General features: G+C 36.5%; 1 protein-coding gene and 1 long non-coding RNA gene across 4 annotated transcripts in view; both read right to left on the bottom strand.

The window, feature by feature from the left end:
• Positions 1–24,515, bottom strand: part of tsnare1 (T-SNARE Domain Containing 1) — a 291,014-nt gene that overhangs the window by 18,586 nt on the left and 247,913 nt on the right. The window lies entirely within an intron of this gene.
• Positions 17,930–23,649, bottom strand: LOC129441928 (uncharacterized). 2 transcript variants are annotated; one of them, XR_012371597.1, is made up of 8 exons: positions 23,163–23,649; positions 22,378–22,597; positions 21,805–21,914; positions 19,269–19,491; positions 19,128–19,189; positions 18,935–19,035; positions 18,773–18,840; positions 17,930–18,675 (listed from the first exon to the last, which is right to left on the bottom strand). It is a non-coding gene; the product is annotated as an uncharacterized lncRNA (long non-coding RNA). The 2 variants fall into 2 exon arrangements; XR_012371596.1 differs by lacking the exon at positions 21,805–21,914 and having other exon boundaries at positions 23,163–23,641.

Below are 24,515 nucleotides of genomic sequence, written 5' to 3'. Positions count from 1 at the left end.
AACATGATCTCACAAAGTTCGTGGGATAGTCACAGAATATTTAGCTAATTTTTCTGTGGTATTGTCACGGATCTCCGCATTTTTCCGTGGCCATACCACGGGCTTTCTTTTCCGTGTCATTGTCACGGATTGGTTACTCAACTGCTTTTTCCTATTTTCAAACCATTGTCGCTTCAGTTTAGGGTTAGATTTGGTGTTTGCGTTAGGATGTCACTTTAAGTATTATACTATTTTTTCTGATTTATTCTTTTATATTTTCTGATTTTTAAACCATTGTCGTCTGGCTTTAGGGTTAGAGTTGGGTTTGTGTAGGGATGTCATTTTATGTAAATCTAACCCTTAACCAAAGCAACAATGGTAAGAAAATAGAAAAAAGCAGTTGAATAACCAATCCGTGACAATAACACAAAAAAATGTCCGTGGTATGGCCACGGAAAATTGCGGAAATCCGTGACAACGCCCTACCCAGTCTCACGAGGTTTCGTGATAGTCACGTAATTTTTTTATTCTTTTTTTGTGAAATTATCAAGAATTTCTGTGTTTTTCGTGATCGTATTACGAATTCCTGTTTTTGTGTGATTATCACGTATTGGTTACTGATTTTAGGTTTAGATTTGGTGCTTGCATTAGAATGTCGCTTTATATATTGGTTTATACTATTTTTTCTGATTTATTTTTTTATATGTCGCCTGGCGTTAGGGTTAAAGTTGGGTTTGAGTAGGGATATCAGTTTATGTAAATCTAACCCTAAACCGAATCGACAATGGTAAAAAAAATAGGACAAAACAGTTGAGTAACCAATACGTGATAATCACATGAAAACAGGAATTCATAATACAATCACGATAAAACGCGGAAATTCGTAATAATATCACGAAAAAGAATAAAAAAAATTATGTGACTATAACGAAATTTTGTGAGACTGGGCTGCAATGCCACGGAAAAATGAGCAAAATATTCCGTGACTATACCTCAGAAATTTGTGAGATCAGGTTGGATATGTACCTTTGAGGAGCTCTTTAGATGCGTACTTTTTAAAGGGTACTGCCTAATGACAGCTAGGCACTATTTTGTCCAGGGAACCCACATAGGCTTCTGATAAAATGTATAGCTTGTAATGCACTCTAAGGCGCTTGAGATAAACTCTCTACATAACTGGTGCCACATCCTTCCTTATTTTTACAGGTTAAATCATATTTATATTTCACATAATTTCTAGAAAGTTCCAAAGCGTTTAGTTTGGAGTCATTTCTAGACAAGAACTCCACAGAGAAGGCAGAAAACATTTTGCAAAGCATGACTCACGATTTCAGACCCCTAACAGCACACACACACACTTACACGGTTCACTGTCCTGCTCAGCTTAACTCAAAGCTTTCGACCTGTCTTATCGCACATCGCACACACCTCCCTCCTGCCATTTCTTTCCCTCTCGCATTTTTTCTCTTTCCATTTACCCCAGCACCAATATGTTTTCATTCCATTCAGTCGTTTTTCAAGCTCTGTGTAGTTCGGGAGCGAGAGGGAGGCGGCAGGCAGGCATCCACTGCCGAATACAGGCTTATTGTACACACCGGCTCTTCTCTGCACATATGTCGCAGGCAGAGATAGCACAAAGATGCGTCTCCGCTCGGTTCTTTCCTATCTCACCCAAACAGACACATGCAGACCTTTGAAAAAAGACAAACAAACAAAGCCAAACATAAAAATCTTTACCTTCTTTGAGTAAAAAAATTGATGGTTGTTTGAGAAAACGAGGTGAAACAAAACCGAATTTCGCTGCTCTTGCTTCTAAATGATTTTTCGAACCATTTAATTTAGGCTGCGACATAAAATAGCGAGGGTAAAGTCAGAAGTTGGCTATAGATGATTGATTTAGCTGCAGTGCTAATCACACCCCAGGACCATATCACTGATAAACTGAGTCATTATGAAACAAGATTAGAAAATTAGGAGTTTCTTCCGAGCAACTTTCTGGCTTTTTCTATATAAAGGGGACATTCTCATGGGATGGGGGGCTGTTGCTGACTTTACGGGATATTATTAGTCATACTAAACTAATATATTTTAGTTTCTTACTACAACTAGAGCATATGTGTTAATGAGGCTTTCATTAACACACTCTAAATGCATTTGCAATTATAATTACCTTTTATTAATATGGATTTTAAAACTGACTTTTTTTTAGTTTGGTATAAATTACTATTTGTTAATAATTATGTGCTTTATTTGTTTCCCACCCACATACATTTTATCCAGTTATGTTTATATATTATATTGCTTTTATGAATTTTAAAGTGACCTTGGGTTTTAAAAGATGGCATATTACGATTAAAACATTGTTATCTTTATTAACACTCGACTTACCCTAAAAATAAGAGATTTTTATTCATAACTATAGCTCTTGTTTCCACAACAACTGTCATTTCGTAACATAAATTAGTTTGCAAAAAATGTTGTCTTTGAATGTTATTATATTATAGTTCTGTTATGCATTGTAACATGACTTTGGGTTGACAAGGTGCCATATTGTGATATATTAAAACATTATCTTTATTAACGCTCATCTTGTCCTTAGGCTGAGAGGTTTTTCATGACTAGCTCTTACAAAAACTGTCATATAAAAACATTAATTTGTTTGCAAGAAATATTTGTCTTTGAATGCTCCAGGGATGAAGGTCGTGGCAAAGCCCACAGCCGCACAGATAAGTTTATATGCCACAATAAACTCTCAGAAATACAAAACCTATCACTGGGACAATATACTCTTTTAAAAAAGTACACCTTTGTACCTCAGAAGTGTATATTGGTACCTCAAAGGTACATATTGGTACTTCAGAGATACAAACTGGTACATATTAAGTATATAAGGACATTTTTAAGGTACAGTACTCTCAAACGCAGGGTTGGGTCAAAATGGGATGGACCCCGCATTTTCGGTTGTATTTGAACCTATGCTGGATTGTTTTGACCCAAAATGCTGTATTGTTTTACCCGAGGGACAACCTTTCAATCTCTCTGATGAAGCCAATATGGATGTGACTTAAACTGTAATTCATCGACTGGCCGCTAGAGGCTGGCTCCAAAAGGGAGCCAATTCCCATAGAACCCCATGTTAAAATGGCCAACTTTACAGTAGAAAAAAATATGTTTACAACCTGGTACAAAATTTGTTTTTGGTCTGTAAAGCTAATTTTGCCCTTCATGACAACTGTGAAGGGGGTGAATTTTTTTGTAACTCATCCGTTTAAATTATATTAAGTTCTGCATAATTAAGGGCGCGGCCACTTGAGTGATGGTTGAGCAGCCACTGCTGTCACTAGAGTCGAGCTAGGAGGCGTGGTTTCAGCAACCAGTCACCTCAGCTTCACCCACTTCCCGCAAAACGGATGTCCGCAAATGATGCACGGTGATGCGCGGCCAAGATGGCGACGGCAGGCACCGCCTAATTCGAGCTTCAAAAACGATCTTCAGAAATCTATGGGTGACGTCACGGACACTACGTCCATCTTTTTTCAGTCTATGGTTTTAACCCATTGTTGCATCAAATATAAACATTTTCTAGGTTAATTTAACCCAACAGCTGGTCTCTACCCTTATGTACACTCTAAAAAATACTGGGTTATTTTCAACCCAACGTTGATTACAGCATTTTTTAGAGTGTACAGTTCCAATGACAAATTTTGTACCTTTATTTCTGACAGTGCTGTAGATAAAACAATGGCAATTTCAGTAAATGTCCACTTCCTGGGTCACACCTAGTTACAAATACTTTTTATTTGTAGTGCAGATTATAGACATTGAAAGAGAAAGAAATCTCTGTTGATTGTTCACCCAATAAAACACTAAATATACAGTACTGTGTAAAAGTCTTAGAACGCCATCACCAGCTTTGTTGTTTTCGCAAAGTTTTAAAGGCGGAGTGCACAATTTTTGAAAGCCAATGTTGACGTTTGAAATGACCTAAACAAACACGCCCCTACTCCAATAGAATCTGGACCTTCTTTTGATAGACCCGCCCCACACATACGCAACCCTGGCAAGGATGTCGGTTAGAAGACACACCGCTTACTACTGATTGGCTACAAGTGTGTTTTGGTAGTCGGCCCAACTCTTTTTCCAAAGCGTTTTTCAAACATTGTGCACTCCCCCTTTAATGTCCATCCATATTTATTTTTACTATTTTTAAGATACAAACAGAAAATACAGGAAATATGTACACAAAATTAAAAACAAAAATTTTTCAGAATTAAATGTCTTCTTCAGGCATCAGTCAGTATTTAGTGTGACCTCTCTTGGCACGAAACACATCTTGAGCTTTTTTGAGGAGACTGAAGTCCTGAAGTCATTCGATTAGGGTTAGAAATTAGGATTTAATTTCATTTAGGTTTAAGAGATTCTGCAGCTGCCTGCTATTGCTCAAGTGGAAGGGGAGTTTACCCTAAATACTTGACACTTCAGCTTATACTTTTATACTGCTTTTAATACTACACACAAATTTCCTGTATTTTCTGGTTGTATTCTAATAAAGAGACTGAGAAATCATTATATATGATCACTATGCAATTGCAAAAACAACAAATCTAATGGTAGCATGTTGGCCTAAGACTTTTGTACAGTACTGTACATGCAAATGATCAATGTCTAAAAATACTAAACTGACTACATTTCAGCTCCTCAGAGTCATTTTGATTTGCGGCGAATGAATGTGCCATCTAAAAAAGTCTATTATCTATTATCATCACCTCATTAAACATTTTGTCCATCCCTCCAACACCAAACCAAACAAATGTAAAACCAATAAAAGGGACGTTTAAGTGTCTGGGTCAACATGAAATACAACAGCGAGAGAGGTAGCTACAGAGAACACAGTAAATGCTGGAAGCAGCTGGCCTACTTCTTCTTATCTCCACCAGCCCATCTGACCAAATTATTGCTAAATCAGCCAACCACTGTTTTTGTAATGTTCCACAGCCTCGCAAAAAGGCTTGTCAGTTTCTATCAGCCCGCTGCTGTTATCCACCTATACAAGCCGTTCCCAAACACATCTCCGTGTAATTTCTCTTTCCTTCAGACTGCTGTATTTCGGCACCGTGCCTGCAGGAAAGAAATCTGTATTGTGCTTAGATTTATTTTAGATGATCTGCAGCCTTTAAAAAAATATTTGGTTATTGAATATATACTACAACAACTCAATGATTGCATGCATTGATATTAGGGCTGTCAATAGATTAAAATATTTAATCTAGATTAATCGCATGATTGTCATGAGTTAACTCGTGATTAATCGCAAATTAATCGCTCAGTTTATCTGTTCTAAATTTACCCTAATTTAACACTTTTCAAGGTTTTAATACTCTAATTCACTGGTTCTCAAACTTTTTCGGCATGCGGCTCCCCTTGTGTACAGTGCATCCCTTTTGCGCCCCCCCCAAAGTAAATTTATGACATAAAACATTCTAAAACTTAAAATTTTTATTAAACAAAAATATTAAATTATACAATGTAGTGCTGTTGGTTAGCCTTATTTTTATGAGGTTTAATTTCACAGAATTCATAATAAATTAATGTATTTTATCAAATATAAAGATATGCATAGCCTTAATATGTTCACATCAGATATAAGAATGAAAATACAAATGTGTTGCTCCATTAAGTTAAGCTCATTTTAACCTTTTAATGTTTAGACATTTCTTGACTCCATAGCAAACAGAGCAAGTTTGCCTTTATTGTCTTAATACTTATGGGGGGCACTGTATGTTTCCTTGGCTTGAACCCATGACCCTAAGGTTGAAAGCACCATGCTCTTTACACAATAAACTTCAGGAACAAATCTAAAAGGAAGAATTTACAAAAGATCAACCCTGCAAATAGTTTGATGCAGTTTTAAAGGATAAAGAGATGCTACCGTATGTGGGGTGTCTGAGAGTACCAAATATGAAAAGCCTGAACACTACACATGTGTGCTGGTGTGTCTCTCAGCAGTGACTTCATGCATTAACCAGCTTCCAAAAAACCTAATCCCGCCATTTCACGGCTGTCATTGGGCACGCTTAAATTAGCTGGCTCGCCTTGTAGGTGAGTGGCACAAGAAGGAGAAAATCCGAACCCAGACGTCAGCCAGAGCAGCCGTGTGGGCTGACAGAGGAGCTTCAATGGGCCAGTTCCTCCGCGCCTGTCACCCTCCAAACACCATTAGCACAGCATTTCTGGGTTCCCCGTGTCCAGCCAAAGTGCCCGCGTCCAGCTGTCACGGTAAAAGAACCACATGTGACATACACGGAAGCCAAACACATTATCTTCCCTTTCTGGCTCTGATGCCTAAACTCTGAGGCAAACACAGATCCCCCAGTTGAAGTGCAGTGATGGCAGTATAGCTCTGTTTCCAACAGCGAGTGAGTTGGGGAGGCCTAACCTTTATGGAATCTCATGTAAATTATTTGGAATGGATCAGGGTTTCCCAAATTTGGTTCTTGATGGAATTGCAAGGGGTTCGTGAGTTGATAATAAACAATTAATTAATCATTTATTGAATAATTTAATCATAAAATGTAAATAAATAATTTAAAAAGAAAAAATCTAAATAAAACATTTACAAAATATATATTAGTTTAACATGATTGTCATGTGACCATTACACAACTCTATACCAGGGGTTTTCAAACTGTGGGTTGCATAGTGGCATGAGGTGGGTCACGCTAAATTACTTAGCTATAATGATTTTAATATGATATACGACCATAAGTAATTTTTATACTGCAATTAAACGTACATTTTATTTATAAAATGACATGGAAAATAAAAACGTATATTTACATTTAAAAATAAGTTGGTGGGTCCAGGTATAGATTATAACCATCCAAGTGGGTCGCAGAATGAAAAATTTGGGAACCACTGCACCAGTGGTTCTCAAACTGGCGTCCGGGGCCCCCAGGGGGGCCGCGAGATGGTGCAGGGGGGCCGCAGTTTTATGACATTATATGAAGAGAAAAATCTCTTCAAGTAAATAATTTAGGTCAAGGGATTCACCTGACAATCAATCAAAAATAAAACCCTTTAGATGAAATAATTATAATCCAAACTTTAACTAACCAAAATGAAATTATGTGTTGAGTCATAATATTTTGAGAATAAAGTCAACATAACAAAAATAAAGACGCAAAGTTTTAATAAATTTGTGATATTTTAAGAAAAAGAAAAAATTCTAAAAATTAAATAGTAGCAATACAAGATTAAAGTCCTAAGATTGTATGAATAAAATCATAGCATTAGGGATGCATAACGATTAATCGCGATTAATCTATAGCAGAATAAAAGTTTTTGTTTACATCATATTTGTGTGTGAACTGTGTATAATAAATTTGTATAGATAAATGCAGACACATACATGTATATATTTAAGAAATGTTTACATGTGTATATACATTTGTATATTTATGTATAATTTATATTATATATAAATATAAATACTTAATAAATAAATAAAAAAATTCTTAAAAGTATACATGCATGTGTGCCTATTTATATATATACATAATTGTTATACACAGTTCAGACACATATATGATGTAAACAGAAACTTTTATTCTGCTATAGATTAATCGCGATTAATCGTTATGCATCCCTAATAGCAATACAAAAAGTTGTAATAATACAAAAATAAAATCATAATAAAGTGTTTGTAGTTATGTGAACAAACAGATCTGCAAAGCAGATAACAGATTCAGTAAATACTAATAATAATGCATATAATTAAACCTAATGATGTTATAGTTTAGTCTTTGGCCTAGTCCACACGGACACGGGTATTTTTATAACCAGAGTTTTTTCTCCTGAAAAAAAAATCCTGTCCACACATGCGCCGTTTAAAATAAATCTCCCCCTACATGAAAACGCAAAAGCACGCTATCACGCACTGTCAACAGCATGCCACACCAGCAGGCGGTGATATAACCCTATCATAAAGCCACGTTGGGCAATCAGAAGCCTTAATTAGAAGCAAAACCCCCAGTTTGACGGTCTATAGACGGTTTCAGCAGTCACAACATAAACAAGCGGCTGTCGTGGTCCGCACGTAACTTTCGGTAAACTCCGCTAAGAATAAATAACAATAAAAGTTATGTGGCCCCTTATGGAACGGCTGAAATTCCACAAGGTGGGCGTATTTGTTTCTCAGACGTTGCACAATAAACGTGACACCCGAATATATTCATTATAAATTGTGAATGAAAAGTGAGATTCGAACAAATGTCCGTTAGTGAACTAATTGTATACACTATTTATATCGTAATTCGGTCAGAAACGTCAAGATTGTGAGATGAACAAATAGTTTTGGATTAAAAGGCTTGGATATAGGGGATTTATCAACAATTTGTTTTGGACAATTTCACCGAAGCGGATAAAGGGAAGATTTTGAAGGTAAGTAAATATCCTAAATCCGCGCCGCCAGGTTCAGGTAGCTAACAACTAGATTACAGTTTTGAATGCTAAAAATAATATTGTGCTTTGTGTGTGTGCTTAATGGATTCCCTAAAGTCTAAAGCTTTAGGGAATCCATTAATCCTAAAGCTTTTCAAGGATGTGCCGCATGACCGTATATTTTGAAGATTTAATGCTTCAAAGTTACAATGACGTAATGCAGCCTCACGTGCAAGGGAGGGGGTGTACCGTGTACGGCACAGTGTTCCTTATCAAGTTAAACGTAGTTTATTTATATAACAAGCAAAAAAACGTAGGAAACCAAAACATTTGTTATTTTCGACGAGGCATTTGTTCAAGAGATAAGTTTAACAACTAGTCAGACCATTAAAAAAAACGAAACCGGAAGTAAAGTTCGGATCCAGACGTGTATCGCGTCAGCGCACATGCGTCCGATGAAACCGTCTATACGACAACACTGCAACCGGCGTTTCTAAAAATCCTCACCCTGGCAGGGGTTTTAAAAAATGTTCGGTTTCAGTGACCTGATACTGTGTTTCCGTGTGGAAGAACGACTGAACCGCGTAAAAAAAGTCACGGTTATAAAAAATTATATTTTATTAATACTTTTTAAAAAATACTGTTTTAAAATGTAACATTTTATCTAATTAGTTGTACATCTCATTTTAAAATACTATTTTAAATCTATAGCGATAAGTTGCTGTAACTTACACAAAAGAAGAAATGGCTGAAACACAGTGAGAAACATATGCCGTCATGCTACTGATCACATCATAAATAACTTGCACAGCCAATTTCATTATGATTGATAACATTTAAGGCAGCAACTATTTTTTAAATGGTACATACATTTCTGATCTAAATTTCTCTTGCTTGACATATTGGATTTATTTTGTCACTGAGCTTGGCACAACGCCTTATGAAATTGCCTTCCAAAGGATATGTGACGCTGCCAAAACAGTGTAGCATTATTAAGATCCCAGCTTTCGTATCAAGAGGAGCACAGCTATGATGTCTATATTGCGCTCTCTATGGGCAACTCCCTATAGGTTTTGGAACAGAGCTATACTGTAAGTCATGCACACAAGCAGTAAAACATTTTACATTGCTGCTTAGAAAGGAAACAAATGTTTCATCATGCATTTTTCATGAGCAGGTTGTACTTTAAAATTTGTAGAAAATAACAAAGACACTGTGTTGATGTTTTCATTTATAACACTTGTCTTATATATTTTTATTTTTTGGAGGTAAGCAGTGCGTACCCAGTCATTTAGTCTCATTTCTCGGTTCATTTAGCGGTATTGTTTTAGTCCAGTAAGCTCTTGAAGAAGGGCCCATCAGGGCTCCTATTAGCAACAGCTACTTTCAATAATTCACATTAATGACTTGACTAATCAAGCAAATTGCTTTAACATTTTCTGAGTAGTAGCACTCACTAAACCGAAGAATGGAGCGAACGGTAGCTTTGAGTTAGAGGTTTGCCCGCTATTGCTAATAGATTTCGACCATTACTATCCGCTGTTTATTGATTTTATGCGGTGCAACATTAATGCTAAATGTGTCTAGGGGAATAGGAGTCACAGCACTGGATCTTATCTGGCATTTATTAATGAAATAAAACGCTCCTCTCTGCACCACTGCTTTGGCAGAACAACAAGAACGACTTTCATTTTATTTTGTCCCTCATCGTAAATAGGATGTAGCGCATAAATATGCACAGTTACCTTGGTGACCGTCATTATTCATTCATTAGTGGAGCTTGTGTTCACCTTGCTGGTACACTAATGACGACTTACCCATTCCAAAAAACAGCCTTGTGGTGTGGATGCACCATGTCCTTTAACAGCGCACAAAAACATTTCTTCAAATATATAAATGATCCTCTTTTAATTTCTGTGCTCAGTAAACATGCACATGGGGATATTGAACAGGTGTCACGTGACATTCTTTTATATGTAAGCAAAAAATAGTAAGTAAAATAGACATTTTTAAAAAACAGTACCAGTTTATTTTAACCTTATTTTCTTTGTATGAGGAAATGCACATTTTACCTCTTTTTTTTTATAATTGAGTAGTTTTTATTTATTTTCCTTGTCATTTTTAATTAAATGTAAGTTTAATGGAAATAATATTTATGGTATATTATATCAAAATCATTGTTATTGCTAGTCATTAATAAGACTAAACAGTTTTTTTTGTGTGTGTGTCATTCATGACACACCTTATCCCACTGTGTGACCCATAAGTGGGTCCCGACCCACAGTTTAAAAACCCCTGTTTTATAAAGTAAATTTTCCATTTATAAAGTAATTATGTATTTCATAAATTAAAAACACTATCATAACATCTTTCAAGAATTTAAAATTTTACTTTGCTTTACGTTGTAAGGTTTGGGGCTGTCACAATGATTAAATAATCGCCTCATTGCGATTGTTTCACCTCATCGCGATGATTTCAGATCACCACAATGATTGCACATCTCTCTAAAAAACACAAGGGGGAGCTGCAGCGCCTGTATAAACGAGACAGTATCAGATTACTTTTAAAGGATTAGTCCATTTTCTTAAAAAATCCAGATAATTTACTCGCCACCATGTCATCCAAAATGCAGATGTCCTTTTTTTGTTCAGTCAAGAAGAAATTAGGTTCTTTGAGGAAAACATTCCAGGATTTTTCTAATTTTAATGGACTTTAATGGACCCCAACACTTAACAGTTTAAAATTGCAGTTTCAAAGGACTCTAAATGATTGTGGCAAGACAAATTACAAATATGCACTTTTAAACCACAACTTCTCTTCTTCCTCCGGCTGTGTGACGAGCCAGCGCGACCTCACGTAATTGCGTAATGATGTTGAAAGGTCACGTGTTACAAATATGAAACACACATTTGTGGACCATTTTAAACAATAAACTGACAAAAAGACATTTATTATTATCATTCGACATACAACAACGCCAGAACGATCCTCTTTCTCCACACTTGTAAACACTGGGGCGTAGTTTCGATACGTCATCCGTGACCTCTTGACGTGACAACGTAATTACGTGAAATCACGCTGGCGCGTCACATGACCAGAGGAAGACGAGAAGTTGTGGTTTAAAAGTGCATATTTTTTATTTTTTATTGCAAAAAAATGACAATAGTTTAGCTAGATAAGACCCTTATGGCTCGTTTGAGATCATTTAGAGTCCTTTGAAACTGCAATTTTAAACTGCATTAAAACTGTTAAGTATTGGGGTCCATTAAAGTCCATTAAAATGAGAAAAATCCTGGAATGTTTTCCTCAAAAAACATCATTTCTTCTTGACTGAACAAAGAAAGAGATCAACATTTTGAATAACATGGTGGTGAGTAAATTATCTGGATTTTTTTTAAGAAAATGGACTAATCCTTTAAATATGTGTTATGTTTATTAAGTGTGCTTGCAAAAGCACACTTATTGTTCTTCTTAAGTTTTATTATTCTTATTATTATTATTATTATTATTCCCGGGTAGATTTTTTGTGTCAGCTCTAGCGACCAGACCGTTTGACGCAGAGACACCGTTCAAACTTTAAAATGTTCGGGCAGTACCGGTGTAAGTTGCTTGAGAGGATGAAGTCACAGATCCATGTCGTTCGGCCGCCATATTGGAAAGAACACAAAACCTTAAAAAAGTTTCACAGGTCACAAATTTTGTCCAAACTTCATGAAATTCCACGTACGCGATCCTTGGACCGAGCCTCACAAAAGTTACTAGAAGGATTTTTGATTTTCGGAAGCGTTTGCGCGCCACAGCCCAAACTAAATGTGCGTCAACGCCGCCAAAACAGGAAGTAGTTCAAATCTCAATATGTCTGTAACATTTATTAACCAAAAATTTTATATGAACTCTTTACTCCAATGTGAAGATGCCCAAGATAAAAAAACATTGCAGTAACATGTCTATATTATGTTATTTTCACTTTAAAATGTCCAATTAAAACCTGTGTAAAAAATAAAAAATGTCATTAGCCTTTACCAGTAGAGGGCAGCCTTTACGTTCAAACGTGTTTTTTAGACAGAATGTAAAGATAGCGGCAGCCATCTTTAGAAGCTAAGCTAACAGGCTATTGCTCCGTGGAAAAGTTTGAATAACAATGGCGGGATGTAGTTTTAAGGTTTAAATGGCAAAATGGAATAGAAAAGAGCTGTTGAGAGAATCGAGTGTTCCTTTAAGAGCCACAATACAGCGAAGAGCTGAGAAAGACGGAGAGCAGAGAAGCCCGGAGAAGAGGCCACAGCCTGAGACTCTGCTGCATAGAGCCCGTGGGGCACGCAGCACCATCGGCTGGCACCCAAGCTTCGTATCGTATATGGACAGCGGAATCCTGGATACATATTTTTAAAATCCTAAAACTTCATCTTATTCACTATACAGTATGCGGTTTCGGACGCAAAACTGCAAATGGATTTTATATTCTGAATGCTTGAATCAACGCGAGCTCTCTGGATAACGTGCATTTTCACATACAGGTAGGAATTATATGATTCAGACATATTTTAATCCCTTTCTTTTATTTCAGTGATATATGGCACGACAAGTTTAATTCCCTTTTTCATCAATGTAATACATTGTAAACGTATTAGTTTCGCTCGCGTCAGTATCGCGTCCTCGCTCGCGTGATCGTTTGGCGTCGGCTCTATGACAGCTGCATGATTTAAATGATTGTGAATTGACGCGAAAAAGTGTCACTTTACCTTAAATCATGCATGTGACGCCAAGTGTATTTAAACAGTCATGACTTTCAGAAATGTATGACACATTTAAAAACACAGCTTTTGCCAGAAGACTGCGTATATGCCATTTACATGATCTTCAGGTAAGAAGATACATATATCTAAATCGTATGCTTAGCTACTGTTGAACGGGAACACGATTGATTGCATTATGCTGTCAATCACTGAGGGAAATATTTTCTTTTATCATTAATTTCACAGTCTGGGTCGACAGAGGCGCGGGCGCCGCAAAATCTTTATTTTTCAATCACTCCGCAAAGAGACTTAGATAACTCTGCTGATCTTGGACTTACATATATGATTTATACATCATTTAAAACTTTAAAGTGTCTAGTATTTTTTCTGTCCACTCCCATTAAAAACAGAATGTTGTGCTTTTCGCAAAATTAAGAAAATAAACATAATGCGGGTTTGCTCTCTCTCTTAGTGACGTCCTTTCAGAAACACGTCAGAAAAATGAGCTGTAACTTAACGAATTGTTTTCATAGAAACATAAGATAAATGTCTACATAATGCTTGGAATGTCTGCTTTTAAATGGTGTAAGTGAAATCGAAAACAAATATTGTACTTCGTTGTTAACTGTATTAAAAGAGGGAGATGTACCGTCTCTCATGTTACTGCATTATTTATAAAGAGCCACGCCCCGCTCCATTGAAGAGAAGAACAGAGATCATCCATATTCATTAGTCAACACCACAACGAATGTTTTCTCTGTGCTTGCTCATACAGCAAAGGCTCAAATATTATGCGAGTCATCGTTCTCACAAAAGAATGCAATTTAAACGAGTAAGTTAATCGGCCATCGCTCACAGCCCAGCATCTGTCCTGCACCACTGTATGCATATCGCGCTGACAAACATACACCTGATTTTACTGCTCTGATGAAATCTAAAAGTATAATTTCTCTTATTAGAAGCTAGCCTAATGTTTGCCAGTTATTAAGATGGCGGTTGTAGTTTAAATAAAGGGTTGTGAAATAATAAGCTTTGACAAAAAACTGCATAAAACAATTTTTTGTTCCATATTATAAACTTTTGGTTATGTGTACTTAAGTGAGTAGATATGGCTCTTATTTACACCTTTAAATGTAGAATAAGAATAGAACTCGGGTATCTTACAATGCACTTATGTTGTTATGCAGTTTTAAAATACAAAATACAAACATGTCTGGATGTAGATAAAGCCTACTTGGTCATATTACAATGCACAAGTTTTGTTGTATGCAGTTTGAAAATACATGTTTGTAGAAAAAGTATATTGTACAATGCACTTATTTTGTTGTTATGCAGTTTCAAAATACAACACGAGTATGTTTAAATGTATATGTCGTCATCATCACTGATGTATCTCTGGCCCTCATGACAAACTAATTGAATAGCCCTGTCGTAGACGCTCAACACACAATCATATTCATAAATAGTAAAGAAATGAAACGATATTAGGCTATCAGTGCTGCTGTCGCTCTTTCCTATCGCTTATTTTAAAAATGAGCTTATGATCAATAAAATGCAGCTTATATCTGCTGCTTTTTGTGACGTGAACTCTGGCCTACATTAAAGGTGCAGTGTGTAATTTTTAGAAGGATCTCTTGACAGAAATGCAAAATAATATACAAAACTATATTATCAGGGGTGTATAAAGACCTTTCATATGGCTCTTATATGGCCGTTATGTTTTTATTACTTTAGAATGAGATGTTTTTATCTACATACACAGAGGGTCCCCTTACATGGAAGTCGGCATTTTGTGCCACCATGTTTCTACAGTCTTAATGGACAAAATCATGACATGTTTGTCCTGTGGTGGCTACCGTAGCTTCTCTATGCATTTCAAAAGCGAGGGGTGAGCTGTGAACTGAGCTTTTGGTTGCAATTTGGAACCTCACCACTAGATGCCGCTAAAATTTACACACTGCACCTTTAAGTCTCATGTTTTTAAGATTATCTTAAGTACTAAAGGATTTTTGGTATATTATGTACAAAATTAGTGTGTAAAATATGGCACTTCAAAGGGATTGTTCACTCAAAAATTAAAATTATTTAAATTACAATTCTAAAAAAAATGTAATAAGAAAACACTGAGGGCTTGACATTAACTTTTTGAGGAACTTGTCCTTCGGACAAGTAAATTTGTGTTTCACTTGTCCATGCACAAAAGTCACTTGTCCGGGTAAAGTTTTATAATATAATGTATTTTTTGTGTTTTGATAATCAGTGGCAGAGCAAGGGATTTTTCATAGAGGAGTCGGACAACTAATTTTTTTCTTACACTTGTCCTACAAAAAAATCCACTTGTCCCGGACAAGCGGACAAGTCTTAATGTCGAACCCTGAACATGTGCAGCACAGCCGTTATAGTTGGTTCTAGGCTAGCTAGCTATCCATGTATTTACATAAAATGGTCTGTGCTAAGCCCCGGATGTCCTTAAATGGTGGAAGCACCCCTGGTTACAAGCCTGTGTGTGTGTGTGTGTGTGTGTGTGTGTGTGTGTGTGTGTGTGTGTGTGTGTACTTGCCTACCTATCTAAGTGGGGACTTTGGTGTCGTTACACACTCACCAACAGGGGACCATAAAGCAAAGAGGGGACATTTTCCAGGTCCCCTGTTGGTCATGCTTTAAATCATGCTAAAATCAAGTGAAAAACAGTCTGGTAAATTTTTTTTAATTTTTACCAAATGGGGACCTACATGTGTGTTTGTGTAAACACTCATACTCAGCAGCACCTCTGTAGGCTGGAGCAGGAACTGTAACTGCCCATTAACACACGACGTTCACACCTCGCTATTCATTGAATGGCTCTGAGAGACTCTGAATCTGAATAAAGACTATTTAACAGGCTGCTTATCTAAGGAACAAGTTTTTCAAACTCTCCAAACATAACATATACAATAATAAAAAAAAAAAACTTGGTTTTGCAAGCCAATTTAACCTACTATTTTTAATTGTGATAAGTTGACATAACTTACAAAACCAGGTTGCAATTATTCAACTTAAAGTAACATAAAAATATATGTTGATTTGACAAAAAACACAGAATTTTTGACAGTGTACATAAAGGTGTCTTAAATATCTTTAATACAAAAGTGTCAAAACTCTTAAAATGTAATGTTTGTAAAATTGTTTACTACATGGTAGTGACTTCACAAAATGTCTTTGGTCCCCAGTTTGATGGTGAAGTGTGACATGTGTTTATTTGCTTTGAATTTTAGGAAATATTTTAGATTCTGAATAACTGTGAATGTATTGACAAAATTTACAATGACACTAAAACAACAGTTCTTACCATCAAAAAAGTTCTTCATAAAAGATTTTGAAGTTTAAAGCTAAAAGTTGTACAAGGATTATTGCACTAAAATGTTATGTTATAAAGTAATTTAGTAAAAGACAATATAACTGAACCAACTAAAACATTTCAAGGCATTAAATAAACATAATAGTTTAAGTTTAAACCCCTGAAATCTTTTCTCATGGCAAGAAATGTAATTGCAATTAAACAGATGTCACACTACACTATTTAACAGGGGACCTAATGTATTTTATCTTGAAGAAACTCACTATTTTATACTATTTGGACAGAAATTAAAATGTGTATCTTAGAAATGAGCAGTTTAAGCACCAAATTTAGGCATGATCATGTTAGTGACTTCACAAAATGTCTTTGGTCCCCAGTTTGATGGTGAAGTGTGACATGTGTTTATCTGCTTTAACTTTTAGGAAACACACACTTTACACTTCACTATTTAACAGGGGACCTAATGTATTTTATCTTGAAGAAACTCACTATTTTATACTATTTGGACAGAAGTTAAAATGTGTATCTTAGAAATGAGCAGTTTAAGCACCAAATGTAGGCATGATCATGTTAGTGACTTCACAAAATGTCTTTGGTCCCCAGTTTGATGGTGAAGTGTGACATGTGTTTATCTGCTTTGACTTTTAGGAAAAACACACTTCACTATTTAACAGGGGACCTAATGTATTTTATCTTGAAGAAACTCACTATTTTATACTATTTGGACAGAAGTTAAAATGTGTATCTTAGAAATGAGCAGTTTAAGCACCAAATGTAGGCATGATCATGTTAGTGACTTCACAAAATGTCTTTGGTCCCCAGTTTGATGGTGAAGTGTGACATGTGTTTATCTGTTTTGACTTTAAGGAAACACACACTTCACACTTCACTATTTAACAGGGGACCTAATGTATTTTATCTTGAAGAAACTCACTATTTTATACTATTTGGACAGAAGTTAAAATGTGTATCTTAGAAATGAGCAGTTTAAGCACCAAAGGTAGGCATGATCATGTTAGTGACTTCACAAAATGTCTTTGGTCCCCAGTTTGATGGTGAAGTGTGACATGTGTTTATCTGCTTTAACTTTTAGGAAATATTTTAAATTCTGAATAACTTTGAATGTACTGACAAAATTTACAATTACACTAAAACAACAGTTCTTACCATCAAAAAAGTTCTTCATAAAAGATTTTGCCGTTTAAAACTAAAAGTTGTACGAGGATTATTGCACTAAAATGTTATGTAATGTTATAAAGTCATTTAGTAAAAGACAATATAACTGAACCAACTAAAACATTTCAATGCATTAAATAAACATAATAGTTTAAGTTTAAACCCCTGAAATCTTTTCTGATGGCAAGAAATGTTAATGCAATTAAACAGATGTCACACTTCACTATTTAACAGGGGACCTAATGTATTTTATCTTGAATAAACTCACTATTTTATACTATTTGCACACAAGTTTAAATGTACGTATTAAAAATGAGCAGTTTCGGTAGCAACAACTTTTAAAACAGAAATAGCATCTGTCATTGGCTGATATATTTGTTGCGATTGGCCAGTCTGGGCAATTATAATACTATTTTGAATAAACCCCTCCCTTTTATTATTTAATAAAATTACGGTTTATATTAGATATATTATATGAGATATAACAAAAAATGTATGTGTCATGAAGGCTAATATTATAAAGACTATGTAACGTATACCATGGGCTAAGGGCATTAATAAAAAAATATTAGGGAAAGAAAACAGACATTTGGGAGAGACATGTTGATAAAATTTAAGAGTTTTATTAATAAAGCATAGGAAAAATAAATACACACAAAGTCAAAAAAAGCCAACGATTATGTTGTTGGGATCACATTTGGCATCAAATGTGTTCATTTTGCTGCCTTGGGGTCATAGGTAAGCGGTGGCATTCTGTTAGACAGCAATTCAGATTGCAGACTGTGATGCAACGCTGCATAGTTTGAACACACACAGTTGCAGCTGCAGCTTAGCACACAGATTGCGGAGCGCCTGACTGCAGAACGATGAAGGTCTCAGAATCCACCCGACACTCCATCAACAGCATTGTATTCTTCATCTGAAATCATGTCAGTGGTGATTCCCCTTCAGAAGCCCACTTTGTCCACAGCTAGTACACTGGGTTAGACTCCAAGAGCTGAAACACAACTGTTGTATATAACAAGAATAATGAACATCATTACAGTTTATACTAATGAAACAGAAATAAAGAATTAGAACAGAAACTAATTCTAATCTATCTTACCCTCTTCCTCCTCTGGTCACTCCGTGATGTGGCCACACTGGCTAGCTCTGGTAATGTCTTGCAGGCCACTAGAAACAAGTGAGTGAGGTTTGTTAAAAGCAAAATACACACAAAACTATACAAAAATAGAAATAACAACAACCACAAATGAAAATTACTTACCAAATTAATTTTTATCAAGGCCTTCATTGTGCAACTCCAGGCTTGTAGCCAGTGCTCCCACTAAAAATGAGGTGTCCTTCCCATTATGTGGTGAGCTTAATCTATAGAAGCAAAATGTATTAAATTAAAACAAATGTGTTTATTTGCTTCGGAAACAACAGAATGCATTTTAGGCTTTATCTTTCATCCATACCTCTGCTCCTGGTGATAGTGCCTACAATTTGCCTCCGAGTTGTGTAGCCGACAGAGTGCTTTCTACAAAATACAAGTAAAAATACTTTATTAAAAAATGGATTCTGTCAAATTAAAGCATGGGTGGTTTGATTAAGCTTACCACAATTTTAGAAATGTGCAGCTGCCCTTCTCTCTTCAACTCCTCAGTCGAGCAGTTGTTTGACTCACATTGACAGTGCTTTACTTCTTGTGTTCTGCAAACAATCGCATCCTAATGATGAAAGCGAGCTCAGGCACGATTCAAGGAACCGTGCCTAATATGAGCGTGTTTTAGTAACTTTTCAACCTCCATCTCTGTGCACATAAAGGACTTCTTACAGCATCTAGAATAGTAGCAAACACATACAGTTAGAAAATGCATTAACATAAAATGCAAAAGTGAGGACATGAAGCACATAGTACAAAACACCAACAGTCCAAGAACAGAGACTTTTAACATTCAGTTCAAGACATGTGAAAATGTGTTTGTAAATTTCAGAGATCATTTTAAAAACATGCGGCCACTTTTAAGTCACATCAGATGTAGGGATGTCCCGATTCGATCACGTGATCGGAAATCGGGCCCTATGGATAATTTATAAGACATATTGCTGAATCAGTATGTTGTTTTCTTGTTAATTGAGTGTTTTTGGGTAGCCTATCTTATGCTTAGAATTAGTCAAGGAGGTTGATTCTTATAACTTCCTTCAAAGTTTGATCAATTGTGCATAATGACATGTGCAACAAATGCATATAGGGTGTCAGACCCATAGATTTGCATCATTTAAAGTTCAGGTTTTAAAGTTTGGGTCAACCTGTGGCACAGCTTTAAAATTGAAACTTATAAAATCCTACCAGAGGTCCAAAATGTCATTGAAACACACCAGTGCCTTTGCTGTAATCAGGATTAAACATGTTACCCCTCGAACATGTTAGCCCTGCTAGGGCTGCTCAATTATGGGAATAGGGTTGCCGCGGTGACGTTATTTTCCCACCGGTTAATCGGCGCGTCACAAACTCGGTGACCCCGGTATCACCGGGTGGGAGGGGCTTATAAATGCGCATGCAGACGTGCACATTTTACTTTCACTTTTGAATTACGCAACTGTTTAAATGCAGCGCTTGCGTAAGCTGCGTTAAATCGCGTATGAATTTGCGTGCAATGCCAGTGCAACAGCTGGTTTAATTAAGTGCTTGAGTCAATGTGCGCAGGTAATTCTTACATAACCCGCAAGTCCCAAGCAGAGCAACCGGCTACTTCTCCATAAAAGCGCTGCTTGAATGATGGGTTTATTATTTTTCTTGATGAAAAACACAACAACAAAACGATCTCGCTTATATTAAACATCATATATGTATATTATAACAAAAACGAGTAAGCACGCGGATTCTGTCATCATCAGTCAGCTCGCCTCGCAAACTCTGACAGAAATAAATGAAATCTGACACCTGCTGCTCTGTGACGTGACGCGCGTTCAGCTCCGCTAAATTCAGTCAGCAGACACATTCAGTTCTTAGTGTTTGCTCTCTCTAACGAAACTAAATGAATTAATTACACGAAAATATCAAAACGACGGTGAACGGTGTCGCGGTGGGCAAGTGATCTAACCGGTGAGAGGCTGAAGCACCGGTTATCATCGTTTCACCGACTATCGCGGCAAGCCTATATGGGAAAAGTCATAATCATGATTATTTAACATGATTACTTACTGACTGTAAAAAAAATGCACTTAGGCACACACGCGCGTGCAATCAAACAATTTAATGCATTTGTTTAGTGCTGTTGCAGAAGGCTACACGTGTCAAGCAGTGGTGCTCTCATGAGGTGCCTTTTTAAACACATTGGTCCAGCGGAACGCGATCATATTTTAAACATGAGGGATGTATTGCTACAACTCCTTGAAATGCACATTATAAGCAGGATTACTACCTAGTGACCTGACTTCGGACAGAACGCAGCTCTCTGCATGTCCACGAGTGAGAGAGGCGCCAATATGCAGCAGGTTATTTTAAACAAAAGGGATAGTTTGCCTCAGCTCGCATGAAACTGAACAAATACATAATGATTACTACTTTAGTTTATGTTTAGACTTCGGACAGATGCGAGAGCGCATGCATGTGAGACAGAGAGAAGCGCAGCTGCTTATGACGCGCTGGATTTATTTCAGGTGCTAGAAGGAGTCCAAGACGCGCGCATTAAGTCCATGTGCGTGCAAGAAGGAATCTCTCTAACAACATTCATTGCGTCACATCCACAAACCCTCATGCGGGGAAAGCATGCAATGTGCATGTTAATGTAAAACTATGATGATAATAATACATTCGCCAACTATCGTCATGACTATCACCATGAAAGCCTGCCATTGGCGATAGGTTTGAAGATCGTCGATACACGATACTATCGTCTATCGGCACAACCCTACTATATTCTCATTACTTTTTAACACATCTATAGTTATGCGCTGGCACAGAGTTAGGGTGTACTCACACTATCCAAACCAAACTGCGCTCGGGCGCGTTTAACCCCCAAAGCCTGGTTTGTCTGACTAGTGTGATCGCTCTGTGCCGCGCCCCGGCTGGGTTGCAGAGGTGGGCTGGAGCGCAGTTCACTTGGGCGCGTTTCAAAAGGTGAAGACGTCAGTTGCGCGACCACTCACCTTCATCTGCTTCCGTAAAAACCTTTTGATGCGCGCAGCCGGGTTACGTGAATGTCCGAGTGAGAGGGCTGTCTGTGAGAGGGCTGTCTGTAATCGCGCACCAAACGACTCTGAATAAAAAACACATACTTATCATTACGGTGGGTTCCAGTGTTAAGAGAGCGCTTTACTTCAAAACAATCGCATCTTAATGACGAAAGCGCGCCCAGACTCGGATCGATAAAAGTACAGTGTGAGTGCGTGCATCTGGGGGAGTTGGGAGGGGTGACAATCGCGCTGGGGTATTGTTTGGTTTGGATAATGTGATTGTGCCCTTAGACCCTTTTGAGTCCACATAGATACAGCAACGTGTGCGGCATGACATAAGGAACATCCTGGATCTGTTTTTTTTTTGCTCTTTTTTATGTATTATAGAAGTATCGGATCGGGACTCCGTACCGGCAGATACTCAAAATCAAATGACTCAGATTCGAGGGCAAAAAACCTGATCGGGACATCCCTAATTAGATGCATTCCATACTCCAAATCAAATTGCACAAAGATAAATAATAAACATAATATTCATAATCTTACTTTATTTTCTGTTGATGTCCTCACATCGCTGTCTCTGACTGGTTTGGTTTGTTGTTTTCCAAGTTGTAACAATATCTATCAAAGTCATATCAAATACACAGATTTGTTTACCGTTTAACCTGTTAGGTTGTTCAAATGAAATAAATTTAACTCGCATCATTCTTCACAAAGACTGCAGGAATGACATCCACTTCTAAAGCTGATAATGTGTACATGATTTCTGCAAACAAAACAAAAACATGAGGGTTTTTTTTACTTTAAGAAAGGTAAAATAAAGGGCAAACAATAAAGACAAACTGTATGACTCCTAGGAATTAAATAGGTTTTAAAAATCTTGTAAAATACCAAGCACTGTCCACTGAAGAAATCTTTATATAGAATAGTAAACAATCTTACATTTTATTAGTTGATCTGGAACGCGTCTTTTTGGTAACTTACATTAAAAAACAGGGTTTCAAGCGTTTTACTAAGAAACAATAGTAAAAACAGTCACTTTGCTATCAGTTATGATTTCCAAGAAATGCTGATTTGTTGTTTTAAAACCAAAACATCTTGTCTTGAGTTTGCTTCTTTGTGGGTTTAATTTATTTTTCAAAGATTCAAACATTTTACTCATTCTTTTAATAGTTCTTTGTCTCATGTAACGTTAACTTAGATCAATGCAAACACGCACGTTTACCGACCGTTACAGATCATGGCAAATAAATACTAGCACTTCTAGCCTAAAACATCCTTTAAATCATTTGTATACGTTCAGATTTAAAAAGAAAAGTATCTTAACTTACCTTGCTTTATTATACAGCTCTTCACAATACAAACAAAAGGTCCCGCGTCGTTGGTTCAGCGTTTCAAATTCGCGCTTCCGGTTTCTCCAGCGAGCGTTGGGCGGGGCATTATGGGAAATGTAGTCCTTTTCACAAAGCGTCTCAAACGTTGTAGAAGTTTATAGACTACTGTGTCCAAGATGCAATGCAAGCTACGTCGTGTCATCGGGAAAGAAGATACGCTATAATAAATATTATGCTGCGTTCCAGGCAACGCGTAGTCCTACTCCAAGTTTTGAGTCTTGACTGAGTCGTGGTTTTGAAGTCGTGATTTGCGGGCTCAAAACCTGCCTGGAACGCAGCATTAGTATCATTAAGTAGTATTTTGTTGTTATTAACACAACTTAATGTAAAGTTGTGTCACTATTACAATAAACTGCTTAAAAACAAAGACACATAAAAGGAGTAAAACTAAAACCCACTTTACACCCTTTTTGATTTACATTTGTTTTTATTTCATTATCCTCTTGTATGCTTGAGGTTTAGGTGAAACACTTTTACTGTGATGCTAGATTTAGAAACCTTTTGGAGTCTTATTTGAAATAATCATATTCTTGTTTCAAACATTTATATATTTCGTTATTATTTCGAATTGTAGTTCTGAGTGCTGGACAGGAAGTTTTTTGTATAGTTTTTCTTGAAATATTTTTGTGTGAAACTTTGTGTGCTGCCATTTTTGGCCAGAAGAGATTTTTTATCTCAATGTGATTATTCCTGGTAAAATAAAGGATAAAAAACACTGCTGTGTAAAAACATTTTATTAAATCCCCATATCAAATCCTATCCGTCACTAGTTGTTGACATGTTTTAAAATGTTGCTACATTTTAGGTAACAAGTCAGTGATGAAGGATGAAATAAGGTTGGATTTCAACTCCCAACTCAGATATAAATAAAAAAAAAACATAGGATGAAGAAATTTACTTTTATGCCTGCAAAACAACATTTAAGGTAAGACAAATCTCAATTTAAAATTTAGGCAACAATTTAAAAGTTTAAAATTAAAATAAGACATTTTCTTTACATTGGGGTAATTTGCCCACTCTCGATCGGTGACACTTAAGGGGTAAATTCCCCTTAACTAAGAGAATAATTTAAGGGTGTTGCATACAGTATAATCCCCTAAACGGTTCTCTTAGGTAAGAGTAATCGTTCAGTGTTTCATGACAGCGACCCAGGTTTGTCGTTATAAAATACTATTGTTGCCATGGAGACGCAACAGAAAAAACTTAAGGGTTTTTTTCTGCAACACACTTAAGTGTAAGGGAAACATAAGGGTGAACTTAAGGGAAAATTATGCAACCGGGCCCAGGCTC

The sequence above is a fragment of the Misgurnus anguillicaudatus genome, chromosome 10 (assembly GCF_027580225.2).
Source record: "Misgurnus anguillicaudatus chromosome 10, ASM2758022v2, whole genome shotgun sequence".
Lineage (NCBI taxonomy): Eukaryota > Metazoa > Chordata > Actinopteri > Cypriniformes > Cobitidae > Misgurnus > Misgurnus anguillicaudatus.
This window is presented reverse-complemented; position numbering and strand designations above follow the sequence as displayed.